At 46.6% G+C, this 17,681-nt stretch overlaps 1 protein-coding gene across 2 annotated transcripts in view; it reads left to right on the top strand.

The window, feature by feature from the left end:
- The first annotated feature begins 327 nt into the window (after positions 1–327).
- Sipa1l1 (signal induced proliferation associated 1 like 1) overlaps positions 328–17,681 on the top strand; it is a 288,319-nt gene continuing 270,965 nt past the window's right edge. For both annotated transcript variants that reach the window (XM_055593255.1, XM_055593253.1), the window contains exons 1-2: positions 328–404; positions 898–958. The gene's annotated coding sequence lies outside the window, so the exon portion shown is untranslated. The remainder of the gene's footprint in view (positions 405–897; positions 959–17,681) is intronic.

Genomic DNA, 17,681 nt, shown 5'->3' with positions numbered 1-17,681 from the left:
CAGCTCCACGCTTCCCCGGCCAAATGCTCCCAGCTCCGAGACGCAGGTCCACGGAAGCCCTCCGTCCGCCTCCAGCCTTCTCTCCGCAACTACTAGGCCGGGGCAGCGGAGGAGGCAGGTGACAACTGCACCAGGCTGTTGAGTCGTCATGGCAACCAGAAGTTCCGCGGTCCTCACTACCCTGCTTCCACTTCCCCCCGGCTGAAGCTGGGCTCCAGTCTCGCGAGACTTGCCTGAGCACAGAACCCCGCCGCGGTGATCTCACCCGAGACTGAAGGAGGGAGGAGAGGAGGGAGGGAGGGAGGGAGGGAAGGGATGGGGCGGGGAGAAGGGCCAGTGCAGCGCCGCCACCGCCGGCAACTTTGTGAGCGAGTTCAGTACGCGCGTGAGCAAGTGAGCGGAAAGTCAGTGCGGCGCGGAGTCCTGGGGTGGGGAGGGTCGGGGAGGGAGGGTGGGCCTGGGACGCCTCCCGCAGCGCGCCCATCGCCGCCGCCCCGGGCTCCCTTCCCGCGTCGTGCCCGCGCTGATCCTGTCCCCTCCCCATCCCCCCGTGGGCAGTTACCTGTCCTCTCCCCAGCCACTCAACTCCCCTCACACCGCGCCCGGCGCGGAGCTCCGCAGCCGGTACGCTCCCCGGGCGCCGGGCGCTTGTTCGCGGGAGCCCGCGGGCGGGATGGGGGCTCGGCGCGAGCCGGGGCCCGGGCTCCTGCACAATAGTTGATGCCCGGGGACTGGTCCCTTCGGCCGCTGCGGGTAGCCCTCGGAGCGGGGCTGGGGAGCCGCGTTGATTCCCGCCCCCGCGGCTCCTACGCCGGGCGCTGGGAGCCTCGGATCTCCGCGGAGGAGGCGGCGAGCGAGCGCGCCCCGACCGTCTGCACGCTTTCTCTTTCTCCCTAGGGAGAGCGCGGGGACGACGCACCACGGACGCGCGGCGGCACCAGGAAGCCCAGGCCAAGCGGTAAGTGACCCCCGGGGGGCCAGGGCTGTGAGTGGGGGCCGGGGAGGCACTGCTGACAGTGCTCCCCACCCCCCGCGCTGTCTGTCCTTGGCTGGGGAGTCGCGGCCCGGCGCGAGACGCTCGCTGCCGCTGAAAGTTTGATTTCCGATTTGGTGGCGTGCTGGGGATCGCGATCCCGGAGCCCGGCGGGGGCGAGTCTGCGTTCCACCGCGCCCGGCGCGCGCGCACGTTCGCACCTCGGGACCCAGATCTGCTCCCCCAGAGGCCCGGAGCCCCGCGTCCCCTCCTGGTGGCTGTACTCACCCTGCGGCTCCCTGTTCCTCAGGGAGACCCTTCCCCGCCCGTCACCCGGTCAGCGTTTTGCAGGTGTGCTGGAGGGGATAAGGCCCAGTGGGTTGATTTTGGGGTAGGGAGAGGTTCGGCTCGGGCCCGAGGGCGGTAATTTCCCACCTGGGGGATCCTGGCGACTGAGATCCGAGGATGCTCCAACCTCCGTTTCTTGGAGGAAGTAAACCTTCGGAGGGTTGGAGAGGCTTGAGGTTGCCGTATAAAGAACTTTTTCCCCCCTTGCCCTTTCCAACTTCGCTCCTGACCTTAAAGGCTACTTGCCAGGTTCATAAATCGCTCCGTGGCATTTCGATGTGGGCAAGTAACCGCGTTGGGCAGGTTGAAATTTCATCGGGACTCTCCGTGTCCAAAACCAGAGGCACGGGAAATAGCTAGCTTTCAAGGGAGGTGTTGTGCTGGATTGTTGGCATTCCTCTTGGAAGGGGAAGCTTTCGGGTACGGCTAACTAACTCCCAGACTGCCTTGGAGCTTTGTAGAATTGATTTTTCCTGACGGCCAGTTGAGAGGCAGCCTTCACTGAAATTCATACTGCCTGGTCTACGATTATGTTTCTAAACTCGAGCCAGGGATGCGATGCAAATTTCAGAGGGAGGTGTCGACTTTCATCAGGTTCCAGGTCTATCTGGATGAACTGGGGTTGGCGTTTCCTCTATAAAGCGAGCCTTTCATGTTGAAACTCTGACTCAGAGTCTTAAAGCCATTCTTTTTTATACTGGTACTCTGTGGGAGTTAAGTGTCAACTTTCTCTTGCTTTCTCTAATGGGGTATCTCCCAAGGCAAAGGTTCTCTGGCTGAGTCTTTTGGATGGCCACAACATTAAACCCTACCGAATTGCTCCTGCAACCTCGTTCAGGGTCAGGAATGATTTTCTGTATCTTGGTTTAACGACTTTCCCATATCCCCTTTTCCTTTCCCGAAAGCTGCAATTAAGCTGCCTTTAACCAGGATGGAAAAAAGCTGATAGGATTATGCAGAGCAGTTAAAAGGTTTAACTTAAGAAGTTTATGGTCACTGATGTGTACAACTATGAGGTGACAACCCAGTTATTAACTATAATATTATTACTGAAGCATTTTCCCATGAAATATGTTATTGATACTAAGGCATTAACAGCAGTGATTTGAAATGACCCGGGTGACGGTTTGAACGTAAATGGTTGGGGTAAATAAGACATTTGGAATGCTGACTTGCTTCTGTGTCATTGAAAACTTGTTTCTTACCTCGCACTTAAAAGGATTCTTGCAATTGACTATCATTAATTAGATTTCTCCAGTTGACTGAGAGAACGAACGGGTTTAGCAAGTGGCTAGACACAGTCAGTAGGTGTAGCTGTTAGCCACTTTGCAGTTCCCAGGGCCTGTCACAGTCCTGGGGTCCTGGAGTTCTTAGGTTTGACTGTCAAGCAGTTATAGTTGTGACTCCTTGTCAAGGTTCTATGGAAGGCTGACTTGTACTCTTGGTAGTTATTCGTCAGCACATCACCAAAGTGATATGTTGAGATTAACTCTTTTTTTGACTCAGTTTTTTAGTAGTACTTCCTGGATTTTATATTTGTTTCATGTTTGCTTTGAATTACGTGTATAGCATTGGTATAGTGTCCTCACTTGATTTTTTTCCTATCAGCTTCATCAGCATGCTGTAGACTGAGGGTGGGTTGAGATCAGCAGTTACAATCTCTGGGATCTGGGTTGGATGCGTTAAGGTGTACATATGTTGTATTTTCAGTTGCAGTTTGAAATTTTAATCAATGATTTTTTGTTTTGTTTTGTTTTGTGTTTTGAGACAGGGCTTCTCTGTGTAGCCGTGGCTGTCCTGGATTCACTTTGCAGACCAGGCTGTCCTTGAACTCACAGAGATCCGCCTGCCTCTGCCTCCCTGAATGCTGGGATTACAAGTCGTGCACATCCCTGCTCCTCTCAGCTGTCAATGACTTTTTAAATGATCTTTTTTATTATTTATTACAATTTTTTTTATTAATTACAGTTTATTCTCTTTGTATCCCAGCTGTAGCCCCCTCCGTGGTCCCCTCCCAAACCTACCCTCTATTCCTATTCTCCCCGTATGTCCCTCTCTAAGTCCACTATTAGGGGAGGTCCTACTCCCCTTCCCTCTGACTCCAGCCTATCAGGTCTCTTCAGGACTGGCTCCATTGTCCTCCTCTGTGGCCTGGTAAGGCTGCTCCCCCCTCAGAGGGAGGTGATCAAAGAGCCAGCCACTGAGTTCATGTCAGAGACAGTCCCTGTTCCCATTACTAGGGAACCCACTTGGAGACTGAGCTGCCATGGGTTACATCTGTGCAGGGGTTGTAGGTTATCTCCATGCATGGTTCTTAGTTGGACTGTATCAGTCTCTATAAAGACCCCTGTGCCCAGATTTCTTGGTTCTGTTGCTCTCCCTGTGGAGCTCCTGTTCCCTCCAGGTCTTTCTATCTCCCCCCTTCTTTCCTAAGATTCCCTGCACTCTGCCCAAAGTTTGGCTATGAGTCTCAGCCTCTGCTTTGCTACCCTGCTGGGTAGAGTCTTTAGGGGCCTTCTGTGGTAGGCTCCTGTCCTGTTCCCTGTTTTCATTCTCTTTCGATGTCTGTCCCATTTGCCTTTTCGGAGTGAGGATTGATCATCTTACCCAGGGCTACGTGATCTCCTAGAGCGCAGACAGCAGCATGAGTGGAACCAAAACCTGAGGTCAGATTTTTGGGCCAACTTAGTAGAAGGTCTACGTGATGTCACCTGCCTGTTTGTCTTTTTATTACCAAAGGTCCGGTCATTGCACACGTGGTATGTCTATCCTGAAGGTTTTGAGGTTACCTGGTTTTGAGCCTTTTGGTTCACTAGCCAGATTGGGATGGCAACGCCCCCAACTCCAGCCCTGCTTAAACTCTGATGGAGCAAGCTCCTTTGTTTCATTTCATATCACAGAAGGTGAATCTCAAAACTTGAAAAGAATTTTTCCTTGTAATTTCCCTTTTGAGTCTTGTGAGTCAAGCAGTGTTTACTGAGTGCCACCGTCTGGGTTGTTTCTCTTGGTTTCTGTGACTCCAGTGATGAGCATCGTTATTCTCGGCTTTAGGGAGCTGTTGGTCCAGGGGACTGTGGGTTCACACCCACATCTCAGGGTGGGTGAGGATACCCCCCATGTCCAAGATTTTACGTATGAGGCAGTTTTGATTTTTCAACTTATTTGAAAAGTTTGAAATTCTTATCTTTAGAAAGTGTGGCTATCAAGTATCTGCTCTGCTATTTTCTGCCTGGGTTGACCTTAGCTGTACCCCTTCCGAGCTCACTGTCATGTGCTGCAGCTTGAGCACACAGTTGTGTCCTAGCTTTGCTACAGAAATCAGCCAGAATGTGTGTGTGAAAATACTTGGTAGCTCAAGTCTCATTTGCAGTTGCACTTTCTAACCCTTTGATGAACAGGTTCATGGGTGGCTGAAACTAGAAGGGACTCTGAGCACAGTTCCTTTAGCTTCAGGAGTTGACATGATTTGTATGTTATAAAACTAGATATAGCCAGCATTTAGGATAACTGGGCTTCCCGATTTAAACATGTTCCTCTGCTTCACCTTTTGTTTTTTGCCTACTGATCATGTTTAAGTTTGTTTACTCTTTCTTTCTTATACTTAAGTAGTCAGTGATTTTTAAATAACTAAAATAGGGGAGAAGCAAAGCTAAGGGAAATAGTAGCCACATTAAAGCTGAACAGCTATGAAAATAATATCAATGTTGAGTTTGGTGCCTAAATTGTGGAATTACTCAGATAGCTAAGTTATGGAAAAAGGAACCATAAATTAAAATTTCTGCACAGTAGAGCATGGAGGCATTTTTATTATTATCCCCTTAGTGTCCTGATGCTCTTTAGAAAAGTAAAACTTTCTTGTTGTCCATCTTTCCCTTCCCTTAAGTTCATTTGCAAAAGAAAGGAGTTGTGCTCGCCTTGTTTCTGGGACAGTGGCAACCTTTAGTTTGTGGCAACCTTTAGCTCTGTGGAAGGGTTGCAGGGGTTTGTGTTGGGTGATGGGAGGAGGGTTGCATGTGCCACAGTTCCTGACTGTGGGAGCCCTCTCTGGGAAACCCGGCAGGCTTGTGTGTGGTGGGAGACACATCCCTGCTGGCTGCAGACTTAGGAGAGCGGCTGTCCCTGTCCCTGGGGATGGAGAGAGAGCAAACAGTGCTTTACTTCAGGGTTCACAGAGAGGTTTGCGTTACATGCTGTGTCTCCTGAGACCGATCGTCCAAACGCAGGCAGTCACTTCTGCTTTTCTGCATGTTGGTGATTGGCCTTATGGCATGTTTGCTTTCACAGTTGTCTTGTTATGCCTTCATAATTAAAAACAAAACATACTTGTATGATACTTTGTTTTTCAGGCACACATTTAAGTTGATTATTCCTAAAGGATAGCTCATGCCTTTGGCTGGGCTTTTGATGAGTTCTGGTATGTGAGCCAGGGGAAGGTGGGAACAATTCCCCTGACTCCAGCCCTCTTAAACACAGGTGGTTTGAGCAAGGGACACAGTGTGGTCTTAATTTGTAACCAAGAGGGTAAGGAAAAGCATCCCAGTGCATTTTTTGAGGGAGAGAAAACTTGCCTTCTCATCTCATCCTCTGTCCTTCTTCATTTCTTCTGTCCAGATGGAACAAGATGTCCCAGATGCAAAGAGACTTTCTTTTGGGACAAGGTTTCACTGTGTCACCTTGCCTGTCCTGGAACTCACTTGCAGACCAGACTGTCTTTGAACTCACAGAGATCTGCCTGCCATGCTTCCTGAGTGAATGTGTTTTCTTACAGACCTAGAAAGATGACCCCAAAAAGGCAGGAGGAGCCTTAGGGTGGAGGTGGCGCACTGTGAGGAAGGGCGACAGTTGTTTCTGGACGTCTGAGATGAGAGCTTCTGAGATGGGTTCTAATTGGTTACTTATGCTGCAGCTCTCTCTCTAATTAGATTTGTAGTATGCCTGACTTTAAGCTGTGGGAAACAGGTAATTACATAATGGTAGATGGGAGACTGGGCTTTCTGAGGAATGCTGGCTTGGAGATGGAGAGTTGCTGGTTTTTACAAACAAAGGGGTCACTCAGGGACTGCTGGGGCTGAAAGGACATCCCCCCATAATTTCCTGGGGTTCCTTCTTACTTCCTTGGGCCAAGCCCTTTACCAAAGTGTGAACAGGTGCAGCCATTGATTGTTTTTGTGGTTCATTCAGAGCCTTGCTTCCTTTTATAATGAGTTCTGATCTCAGAAGATAGCTATTGAGAAATCTAAAAGCAGAGGGCTGGGTGCCAGCTGCTCATGTTCCTGCAGTCTGAGAGTCTACAAGCAGTTCTTTCTTTCTTCTTTCACTTTCCACCTCCTCCTCATGCAGTAAAGACAGAACCCAGGGCCTCACAATTCCTAGGCAATGGTACTCTACCAGCTGACTTACACTCTCAACTCTGATTAGTGTCCTTTACCTAAGCCTCCTATGTTACCTTTCTGTGATGAATGTTTTTACATAATAAACGGTAGGATTCAGCTTAGTTGTATTATAAGCCCCTTGCATTTCCTCCATGCACTCAGAGAAGCAGCTGGTATTGAGCTGTCTTCAAGGGAGAGGGGTCTGTGTGTTAGGATGGCTCTATGAGAGGATGTTCAAGACTTTTGCTCAGTTTTACTGCTTGAGCCACCTTCTGTCCCTAGAACTAAATGGGAAGTCCGTATCTCCTTATATGCTAACAAAGAGCTGAGTTCTGGCCTCGCTGCTGTAGAGGACTTGCTGAGCATCGCCTCCCTGAACTGTATGCTGCCATGCTGCTTGTCACCAAAGACTGAGAAAAACACCTGTCATGTTTACCTGATCAGTTTTTCCTCCTTTGAAGCTCCGCTGAGGACTTCAGAAGAGCTCACTAGTTGGCTTACTGGATTCTGACTTCCAAGTAGCCAGCTCTTGATCTGTGTGTGGGAGGAGTGGGTGTGGGAGGGGTGTGTGTGTGGGTATGTGTGGTGGTGAAGGGGATGGGGGTGTGACCCCCTAGCTCATTTGTGTATGGGAACCATGCCCAAGCTTGAATATAGTTCCTAACCCCAACTCCAGTTATGCTACTTCACAGTTTCATTCTTACCTCAAAATTAGGACCATAGTGCTAGTGCTAATATGCGGCAGTAAAGGAAGAGTGGCATTGTATAAGGAAGCCATGTTTCAGTGGGTAGGAGCCCTGGAGTGCTTGAGGGTCACAGGAAGGCTTGTTGACAGCCTAACACTTGCTTTGGTGGGATTGTTCTGGAGCTGTTTTCAAAGTATAGTAGCTTGAAGCAGTCAAAGCACGGGAGCTTGAAGCAGCTTGGGTGGCATGTGTGCTGGGGAGGCCATCTGGAATGCCGTGGCTAGTTCATCGAAGCAAGGTCCAGGCACCAGGAAAACAGGTGTGAGTGTTGGAAGACACTTGGTAGGTGTTTGTGTCTTGCTGCTTTCCAAAGTGGCTTTATGTGACATTCGGGCCTGTGCTTGACAACCAGGTGAATACAGCTTTCTGGGGCCATTGAAATTTCATTTGGAGAGATGAAAGGTAATGAGTCCCCAGGTCTTCAGCAGAGTTCTGTTTATCGAAAAAGGTGGTGCTCTTAACCACGGAGTCACCTCTCCAGCCTTTGCTCAGTCAGTGAAAGCTACCTGTTTGACTTCGGACACAAGACAGCTGCAGCTGTTTATTATGAAGATTGTCCATATTTAATGTTCTTTATGTGAGGGGAAAAAAATAAGTTTTGTTTCCTGGTTTTCAAGAAGATACATTTTGGCCAAATTTATTTTATCGGGTGCTTTTCTACTTAAGAAAACTAAAGGAAACTGCCTGTAATATGTTTTGGTGACAGTTTCCCTAAGGACCCAGGAGGCTCTCAGGTCTAGGTTTCTCCCACTCCCACAGCCAGCCCATTCTAAGAGAACCTAGAAACTTCCCTGGTTCTGGGCAGCCTTGGGTCTCCCCGTCCGCTGGCGGAAGAGCCACAGCCGGCTAGACCTTAGTCTTGCATTTGTTCATCTAACAAGCCTGTTGCTGTTGTATGACTATACAACAAACATCCTTTTCTTTGAAACAGGGAAGGGGTTGAGCTGAATCAAGTTTCCTTTAGAACCTACTATTAATGTTGTAGGGGTTAATTGTTGTAGTTAATGAGATTTAAGGATCTGAGTGGTTGATACTAGAAACATTTTGAAAGCTCTGCAGAAAGAGATTCAGTTTTTTTGTTTGTTTTGTTTTTACACTTAAGACATTTTATCAAGATTCTGTGATGGTTAGTACTTTAAACGTTAAGTTTTATTCCGATCCAGAAATCATCACTGTTTAGATTTGGCTCTGAGAGGTTTCTTTCCAGGCCGTTTCGGTGATCAGCACTTTTGAGTCCAGCCTTTTTCTAAACTGTTACTAGTATCACCCAGGAGACTCCTACACTCTAGGATTGGTAGGCCCTAGTGTGAGAGCCCTGGCTCCTGGGTGCTCTGGTCTGAGTCTTTGAGAGCCCTGCTTGCTTGTGCATGATGCTCTTGAAATCTTGCGGTCACCAAATGCAGCCACACTGGAGGTCTTACTGCCTGAGCTTTGCTAATCAACATGGCATTTGCCCATGTACCAGATACTCCTTGTTCAGACCACCTCGTGGGAGATTTTGTGTCTTTGTGATGTCACCATCTCCATTTTAATTTGTTGTTGGGACACAGTATTGATTATACATTAAAAGATTCAGTTATGCTAAGTGAAATGTAAGGGTTTCCTCCCATGAGGGAAGGGTGTCTGTCAGCTGCTGTAAATCTGGTCTCACTGTGGCCAAACAACACTGGAAGGTCTGTTCTGGACTTGGCTCTGCTGCATGCTACGTGCGATTCTGGCTGCTGTTCTTTCCTTTACTTGTGAACAGTACTCAAATGCTTTGTAGATGGAAGACACCCATTCTCTCAGAGGGGTGCATCAACAGGCACCTTGGGTGAGGGGAGACACGGGGGGGTCTGCATAAAGTTGGGTTTTTAGTTACTTAAAAAATTTACAAATTTATTTTTTTATGTATGTCTATGTAGAGGCCAGAGAGGGTGTCAGATTTCCTGGGACTGGAATTACATATGGTTGTGGTTGCCATTTGGGTGCTGGGTTTTGAACCTGGATCCTCTGGAAGGGGAGCCAATGTTCTTAACCTCTGAACCATCTCTCCAGCCCCAAAAGCTGTGTTTCAAAGGACAGAGTGGTTCATAGAACTGGGAGGGTGTGGGTGGAAGCAGTCTCTGGTAGTGCTCTGAGGAATGTGATAGCAGAAGCAGGGGTCATGAGCAGAGGCTGGGCGTTGGGTGTGTATGTGGGGTGACCTGGTTTACTGGGGAGGTGATGTGTCCTGCAGGTGTGCAGTCAGGGATGACACTTCTCACCAGAGCAGCTGGCATAATAGAGGTGCCATGGACCAAAGGAGGTGACTGGAGGAGCAGGTTTGGGTGGGGAGTTCGAATTCTGAGTAGATTTGTACATGTCTGCCATGAGATGCGTGTTGACATCAAGTGGGCCTTGGGCTGGTCTCAGTGCTCATAAACTTGGGTTTTCTTATCTCCGAAATGGGGAAGTATCTACCCTTCTCAGAATTATGGAGATAAGTGAAGGCAGGAAAGGCTGTCTTGTTTCTGGGAAGCTGACTACTGTCTTACAGACTTTGGGATCTGTGGAACCACTTGGCTCAGGGGCTGCTGAGAGGTTCTTCTGCATCCGTCCCTGAGCCCTGGACAGCTTCGTGGGGAGCTTTTATTTTGGCTCTCCAGGCTGTCATAGAGCTTCCTTCTTCATAAAGTCAGGGAGGCTTCGTGGGTGTGGTGTAGACCTGCCTCTTAAGAAACAGCTTTGACCAGAGGGACTTTGTTTAAATGGAAAGATACTATATAGAGAAAATGTATTATTTCCTGGATAGTTTATTATTGTAGGACTTCATAAGTTAGACAGGTTAATAATTGATAGTCTAATGGGGAAGATTTACTAGGAAGACTGCTCTTCATGTTCCTCAGTTCAGAATACCTATATTACTGCTAGTTGTTTTTGTTTTTTCCAATTACTGTATTTTTTTTTTCTTTTTTGGCTGATGCCATGTGAAATACATTTGGACCTATTGGTTTAAAATTTGAGATAAAATAAAGATATTGAAAGTACCAGTGTCCACAACTGGGATACAAAATGAATGAATTGTAATAAAAGATTAATAAAAAATTAAAAAAAATAAATGTTAAAAAGAAAAAACAGTATCAGTGTTATATTTTGATATAATATTTTGAGTGTATTAGCTGTGTTTCCTTAGAGGAAGCTGTAAATGTGTTTTTAGTCCATACCTTCCCTTGGAGTGGGAGAGGTGGCTTAGGAGTTAGTTCTTACAGCTCTCACAGAGGACCCGGTTCAGTTTGGAGCACTCACACGACAGCTCCCAGCTGTTCCTAATTCCAGTTCCAGGGGATCAGATGCCCTCTTCTGGCATATGTGGGTTCCTGCACACATGGGGTACACATACTAACACTTGGACACACACATATACACATAAAATAAACGTTCAAAAAACAGGTACCTTCCCAGTAGTTGTCTGTCAATTTAGACAGGTTGGTTCTTGGTTCTTTGGGGCAGTTTTGGACAGAGACCGATGCTCTCCATAGGTTGGCTCTTTCAGAGTGGCATGGTTATAGACTATTGTGATGCTTGTTGTTGTCCTCAGAGTTTGAGCATCAGTCATGCTGGACCTGAATTCCCTCTGTAGCCCAGGCAGAACTTGAGCTTGCGGTCTTTCCACGGCTGCCCCCGAGTACCTAGGACTATAGGCTTGTGCCATCAAGATTCCATTGGGCATTCCCGTGTGTTGCCATTGTAGGTGCTGGGATGTAGAGAGAGAAGATGAGAGGTGCCGAGGAGGGTCTGGTCATGCAGTGCATTATTGATGAACCTAGTGTTGGAGCACTAACAGTGAGTGGGGAGAGCAGTGATGGCTTTAATGGTGAGGGACAGCATGGAATGGTGAGAACTGTGCCTAGATAGGTGTCTTGGAGGGAGAAATTATTTAGGGTGCTCCCTGGTGTCTGTGAAGCAAGAAAACTGTTCTTTTTGGTAGGCTTTTGGTTACATCTCAAATTTATTTTTTTAATAATTTAATGTATCTTTACTTTATGTACATTGGTGTTTTGCCTACATATATGCCTGGAGGGTGTCAGATCCCTTGGAACTGGAGTTACAGACAGTTGTGAGCTGCTATGTGGGTGCTGGGAACTGAACTCAGGTCCTCTGGAAGAACACCCAGTGCTTTTAACCGATGAGCCATCTCTCTAGCCCCTACATCCTCAAATTTATAAGATGGCTCCATTCATCTGCTTAGTAATTGTTGAGGTACATAATCTGTTCTACCTGGAGTTGGCTTTCTGTATATTACTTTGTTTCAGCTTCCAAGAAACTGTTGGTGTATAGTATAATATTACCACAAACACTGAAAAGCCTTTCTGTTTATGAAGTGTGTGTTAAAGGCTTTAGAGCAATTGTAAGATAAAGGGATCTGTGTTTAAATTGTTCAGTCTTTTCCATACTTGTTTTCTGCCTTACAAGGAGCTGACTTAGTCTTCCTAAAATTTGCCTTTAGGTTTTCCAGATCACCTGACAGTTGTTACCATAGCTCATGTGTAGAGTGGTTTTTGCTTGTGAGATGCTCTCTGAATGTTTGAAGTTATAGTGCTAATTTATGTATTTCTGAAGGTTTTTTTCTTACACCTCTTTTGCATCATCATTTACTATTCTGTTTTCCCTTTTAATTTGTCAAGTTAGCATTTTTTAGTGTATCCGTAGAGTTGTGTGATGTCTCTCTCCATAAACAAATAGAACATTTTTCATTACTTAGGAAAGACCTCCTAACCCATTTTCAATCACTTGCCATTTTCCCCCATCTCTACCCACTGTCCTCATCACTACTCTTTATAGACTTGCCTAGTCTGTGTGTTCCCTGTAAATGGAAATATATAGTAGGCTGAATGTGGTGACCAGCATCTGCAGCCCAGCTCCATCAAAACATTATTATTATTATTACTATTATTATTAATGAGACAGCATCTCACTATGTAGCTCTGGCTGTCCCGAACTCCCTATATAGGCTAGACTGGCCTTCAACTCACAGAGTTCCATCTGACTCTGTCTCCACAGTGCTGAGCTCAAAGGCACGGTCACCACATTGGCTAAAGTACACCTTATTTCTTATAAACACTTCACTTTTGGTAGTGTTGTTACAGTGTCAAAAGTACAGAGTCCTTGTGTGCTGATGCAGAAGTCGCAGCTTGTGCTGGGACCAGAGACTAGGGCAGAGCTTCCCGGTACTGTGTGTGGGACAGACAGTAAACAAAACAAGCTTCTTTCTTAAACAAAACAAGCTGCCTCGAGAGCTAAGCCCCGCTGTCTTCAGTGCTGCTCCTTGCCACGTTACTGCCTTGTTTCCACTTGGAGGTTTTAGCCACCTCTCATAGTCATCGAACCTTCCCTTCCTTCACCTTCCTGTGACCACGCCTTGCTGTTTTCCCCTGTGAATGGGTTCCTGTTTTCAACATTTTTTTCTTTGTTTTGCTGCCAGCCCCTCAGAGCCAACCCTTCACTTCTGTATGTGAGTGGCTGGGCAATCTCCTTCCCCACTAGTGTGCATTTCTGACTAACGGGACACGTGCTCCCCTGCACTAACTAACGTGTCTGTAATGCTGTATGCACCAACCCACACTCCTGCTTCTGTGACCAGCTGGTTGCCTCTTTTCTTTCCTGCTTATTTGATTTCATTGATTTTTAAGGACTGTCTTTGCTCTTATATGCTGGGTTGCTTTTCTCCGTTTTACCAGCCATTCTGGTTCCTTTGAACCTTTCTCTGTTCTCTGTTTCTAGTTGTATTTTCAGGCTTACTTTTCTTTAGTTTAAAAAGTATGCATAGTCACCAACAGCCCTCTTTGCTTTCAGTTCTTTTTTGCCATGTAACCAGGCTGGTCTCAAATTGCTTCCCATCTTTCCTCTGCCTGTGGGATGCTGGGATTACAGGTGTGTTCCACCACTCCCAACTTGAACTCCAATTTAATTTGGATTATTTGTTCTCATCCTTTAAGACCCACCTCTTCACTGAGAACTTCTTGGATGCTATGGCTCATCCTGAGATGTTCTCTTTCAGAATTTCACTTTGTTCTGCCATACGCTTAAAAACTCCAGCATGTAATAAGTAGAGTTCCTAGCGTAGGACATAATGAAAATAAAGACAGATGTTTGCACATCAGAAAGGAGTTCCCTGCAGGAGTAATAGGCACTCACGCCTTAGAGTCCATTGTGGACAGGGTCATTGCAAGGGACCTTGAGAGTCCACATCCAGGGGTCAGTTGGGTCAGTGATTCTCAGGCCCCATGAGTGTCCGAATCACCTGGGAGGCATTGTAAGTACACACATCCTCCATTTCCACCTTGGGAGTTCACACTGAAGCGTCTGTCAGGTCATTTGGAAACATCTCAGTCAGTTGATGCTCTTAATCCTCAGAGCCATGAGCATCTCGTTGACTTGCGGGGTTTGATTGCGCTTGTGTTGTAAGACCATGTAGATAAAGTTTGTGGCTTTGTCCACAGACATAGGGACATAGGGCCTAGAGGGGCGTGCAGATAGTGAGAGAAACCTTCTGATCTCTTTCTGGGTACACCTTCTTAGAAGATAGGGCCTCTTCTTTATTTGCCCCAGAGGAGCAACTACTTAGGCGTTCATCCTTTTAGCCTTCAGTTAGTGATTTGGGTGCTTGGAGGATTCGTTATTGTGTGCTTTATCCTTATTAATCTTCTGCCTGAAAAGGAGCCACCTAGTGTTCAGTTGTTTCGTGGCAGGAGCCTGTTGCTTCTAGTCCACATTAACGTTGATCATAGAGGATCCACTTCAGGTCACTTTATTCTTAATCTTTGTCCCAGGCCTGCAGGGTAGATCTTAGTCCTGTGAATAGAAACCAGGCTGCTGGATTCCTGCATCAGCTTGTGTGGAGCAGCTGTATTGGCAGTAGTGCAGCCATCACCTGGGAATACAGTTGTCTCAGTGTGTTTTAGTCATGTGAGTACAGCGTGTTTTCCTGCTGGAAATGCCAGAAAGTCTGTCTACATATAATAGGGTAGTTATGACCACCCAGGCAACTAAGCTAGTAATTTGTATTAAATGCTGGTTCCTGCTGATGAAACACACTCTCCACCCATTTCTCCAGCGAAAGTCTGTCTTCCTAGTATGGTTTTAAGTTGGGACTGCAGTTCATAATTAGTTCATATTGTTCCACCTTTTTTTTTTTTTTTCAAATAATTTCTGATGACCAGGAGTTCTCAGACTTGTCATATGAGTCACCTTTTGGTGTGCCCTGACTCCCAGTTTGTGTGGGACTTTGGCCTGTCAGGGTGACCTCCACAGTTAACATCTTTTCCCAAACTCCACCAACAGGTTTGTCCTATGTTAGATTCTGTACTTCACCCATCATATTTTGTCCACATGAAGTTTCTTTTGAGATGGATTCAGTGAACACTTAGGAGATGAGGAACCTGAAGCTTACTGATGAAGGCTCGGGTACTCAACTGCCTTTTGGACACTCATCTGTTGACAGGAGTGTTTTTTTTTTTTTTCCTTCCCTCTCACCATCTATTGCTGGCTAGAGTAAGGAAATTCAGGCGTTAGACAATGAACTTTTAGGTAGAAGGTTTAGAGAGCAAATATCTCAAACTTCTAGAGAAAGGTCTTGGGTATAGTATTGAGGGGAGACATGATAGGAGTCATTGAATGCCTTCTTTGGCCAGCTGAATTTACAGAGTGGGGGAGCAGCCGCACAGTGACTGGGGGAGCGTCCTCACAGTGGACTTCACACTGCAGAAGCTCACGTCGTTGGGTTGCACGGTTTCCAGTATGAGCAGCGAGGTGGAATGTAAATATTTATAATTGTGGTGAAGCAAGTTTAAATCTTAACAGAATTTATAATAAGGACATTTTTTTTTTCCCCTAGAAAACTTTCTCTTTTCAGCTCAAGCGAGACTGGAAACTTGAGGCATCTAGTTTTGCAATGAAATGCTTGGTTTCTCATCTTGCATTGTACGTTCTGATATGGCTGCTGCCTGTCATCCTGTATTGACTTCTACCTTTGGCCTTAAGATTACCATTCTACCATCAACTCAGCATCTGCTTTGTTTTGAAATGGTTGTCTTCTAAGAGCCTGGGGCATGTTAGAAATATGCAGAAGTATATGGGAGTATGCAGAGAGGCTAATGGGGGTGAAGGAATTGAAAACACAAAACCAGGTGTGAACACAGCCCTAGCTTCTAGGAAATGTGAACTTGGTTGATCATAGAGAACTGAAACAACTAGCCTGGGCCTAGGTGTGGGGAGGAGACACCTGTGCTAACAGGCTGGGGAGCAGGGAGAAGGGACACCAGCACAGGCTGGGGAGCAGGGAGGAGGGGCACCAGCACAGGCTGGGGTGCAGGGAGAAGGGGCGCCAGCACAGGCTGGGGAGCAGGGAGGAGGGGCGCCAGCACAGGCTGGGGTGCAGGGAGAAGGGACACCAGCACAGGCTGGGGAGCAGGGAGAAGGGGCGCCAGCACAGGCTGGCTTTTGGACCATTTCCCTGTGCATTTCTGTGTAGCCACAGGTTTCACGTGCCGCCGAGTACTCCTTACACTTGCCTTTGCATCACTTCTCCCAAGCAAATGTTAGAGACTTTTTTTACATTAAATCATTCCTGGAGATTTTCTGCTTTGGGCTGTTAGATAAGGCTTTTTGGTGGTTTAATAAGAAGTCTAAGCTGGTGTTATCTTAATCCTCTGTTTGCTTTCATTTTTAGTCCTATTTAATCTTCGGAACAAAGATTAATTTTGGAGGATATTGTTAACCTTTGACTGAACAGGACCGTGATGTGCCTTCTGAATGGCAGAGATCCCTGATGTGACTTAATGAATTCAATTCCCCATGCTCCATTTTGTAGCAAGATATTTACAGTCTTGTTCTTGGTCTACCAAGACTGAACAGTGGGTTGCCTGAGGAGGTGTCGTGTCTTGAGTGGAAGACTTCAGTCTTTTGACCTCTCAGCCTTTCAAATGCTGGAGAAGGGCAGCAATCATGAACCTTAAGGAAGAACCGTGTGCACAGTTTGGCCACCTCACTGTTCGTCTACCGAGTCAGACATTACATAATATTTATCATTAACTCAACACGTACTGAGCTTGTTTGTGGCAGGTGTGGGCTGTGGGTGAGGCTGGTGCTGAGTGTTGTGTCCTCAAGTTGCTTGTAGCTCAGGAAGAGCCCTGGAAGAAGTGAGACAGAGGAACCCATGCTCTGTCTTCTTGCTTTCTCTTGTCATGAATTCAGTGCGAAGGTCATGTGGACAGTTTGGAAAATACAGGAAAGTATGAAGAAGAAAAAAGCTGTCTTCTTTGTATGACCCCAAAGCCCAGCACTTCATCGCCATGTTTCCTGACTAAAAATGGCTTCCAGAGCAAGCCAACCCAGAGCTTTGTCCAGTGAAAAGGAAGCTTTGTGTGTGCTGCTGTTTGGTGGTGAAGAGGGAAAGTCTCTCAGGGAAAACTGGTGTTTTGTTGGGGTGACTGTTAGGTAGCTGCCTCAGAGGTCTCTGGAAGACACACATCAGGCAGCAAGTACAGCCAGGAGCAGGACTGATCATGGATTTCCCTGTGAGGCAGTTCTGAATTACAAGTGCATTCTAGAACTTTGTGGAGATGGTTGCTGGTGTTCCAGATGCTTTTCTCAAACATTGATTTTATTTGCCCTGTCCTGGAGAAGTAGAACAGAGTCATCCCTTGACAGAGTGTGAGACAATGTTAATAATAGTTGCAGTCTGTCCATGTTTAAGGTTGGGAGAGTTTAAGTTGGGGAACCCAGCAAAGGAATATTAAACAGACAAACAAACCAACAAAACACAAATGTATGTATATCCAGGCACACACCATCCCAGTCTGTTATAAACTAGTTTTCACAATATGCCTATCAAATCTAGGAATTTCCATTTTATAGTGTAGCTTTAGAAATGGATGTAGCAGCTGAGTTGCTTGTCTGAGTCACAGTATTCTGTGTTAGAGGCAGTGGCACTCAGACATTGTCTAGTCACAGACTGAATTCCATTGTATCCATGTGTTTATTTTTGCTTTTGAAAAGGAGGCCGTGATGATGAGTGACTCAGGTGATTGAAATGGTGAAGGAGAAGCGGGACCATGAAGACCAGATAGAGCCCTGCACGCTTTTCCTGGGTCTCCGGAGCGGGGATATAACCAGTAGGGTAGCTGAATGAATGGGTGGAGGAGGAAAGAGATCAGAAGAAGGAAGAGTTTGGAAAATTATTATTATTATTATTATTATTATTATTATTATTATTATTATTAT

Source organism: Psammomys obesus, unplaced genomic scaffold, assembly GCF_907164565.1.
Source record: "Psammomys obesus unplaced genomic scaffold, mPsaObe1.curated_primary_1811, whole genome shotgun sequence".
NCBI lineage: Eukaryota > Metazoa > Chordata > Mammalia > Rodentia > Muridae > Psammomys > Psammomys obesus.
The sequence above is the reverse complement of the archived record's forward strand: the minus strand, read 5'-3'. Positions and strand labels throughout refer to the sequence as shown.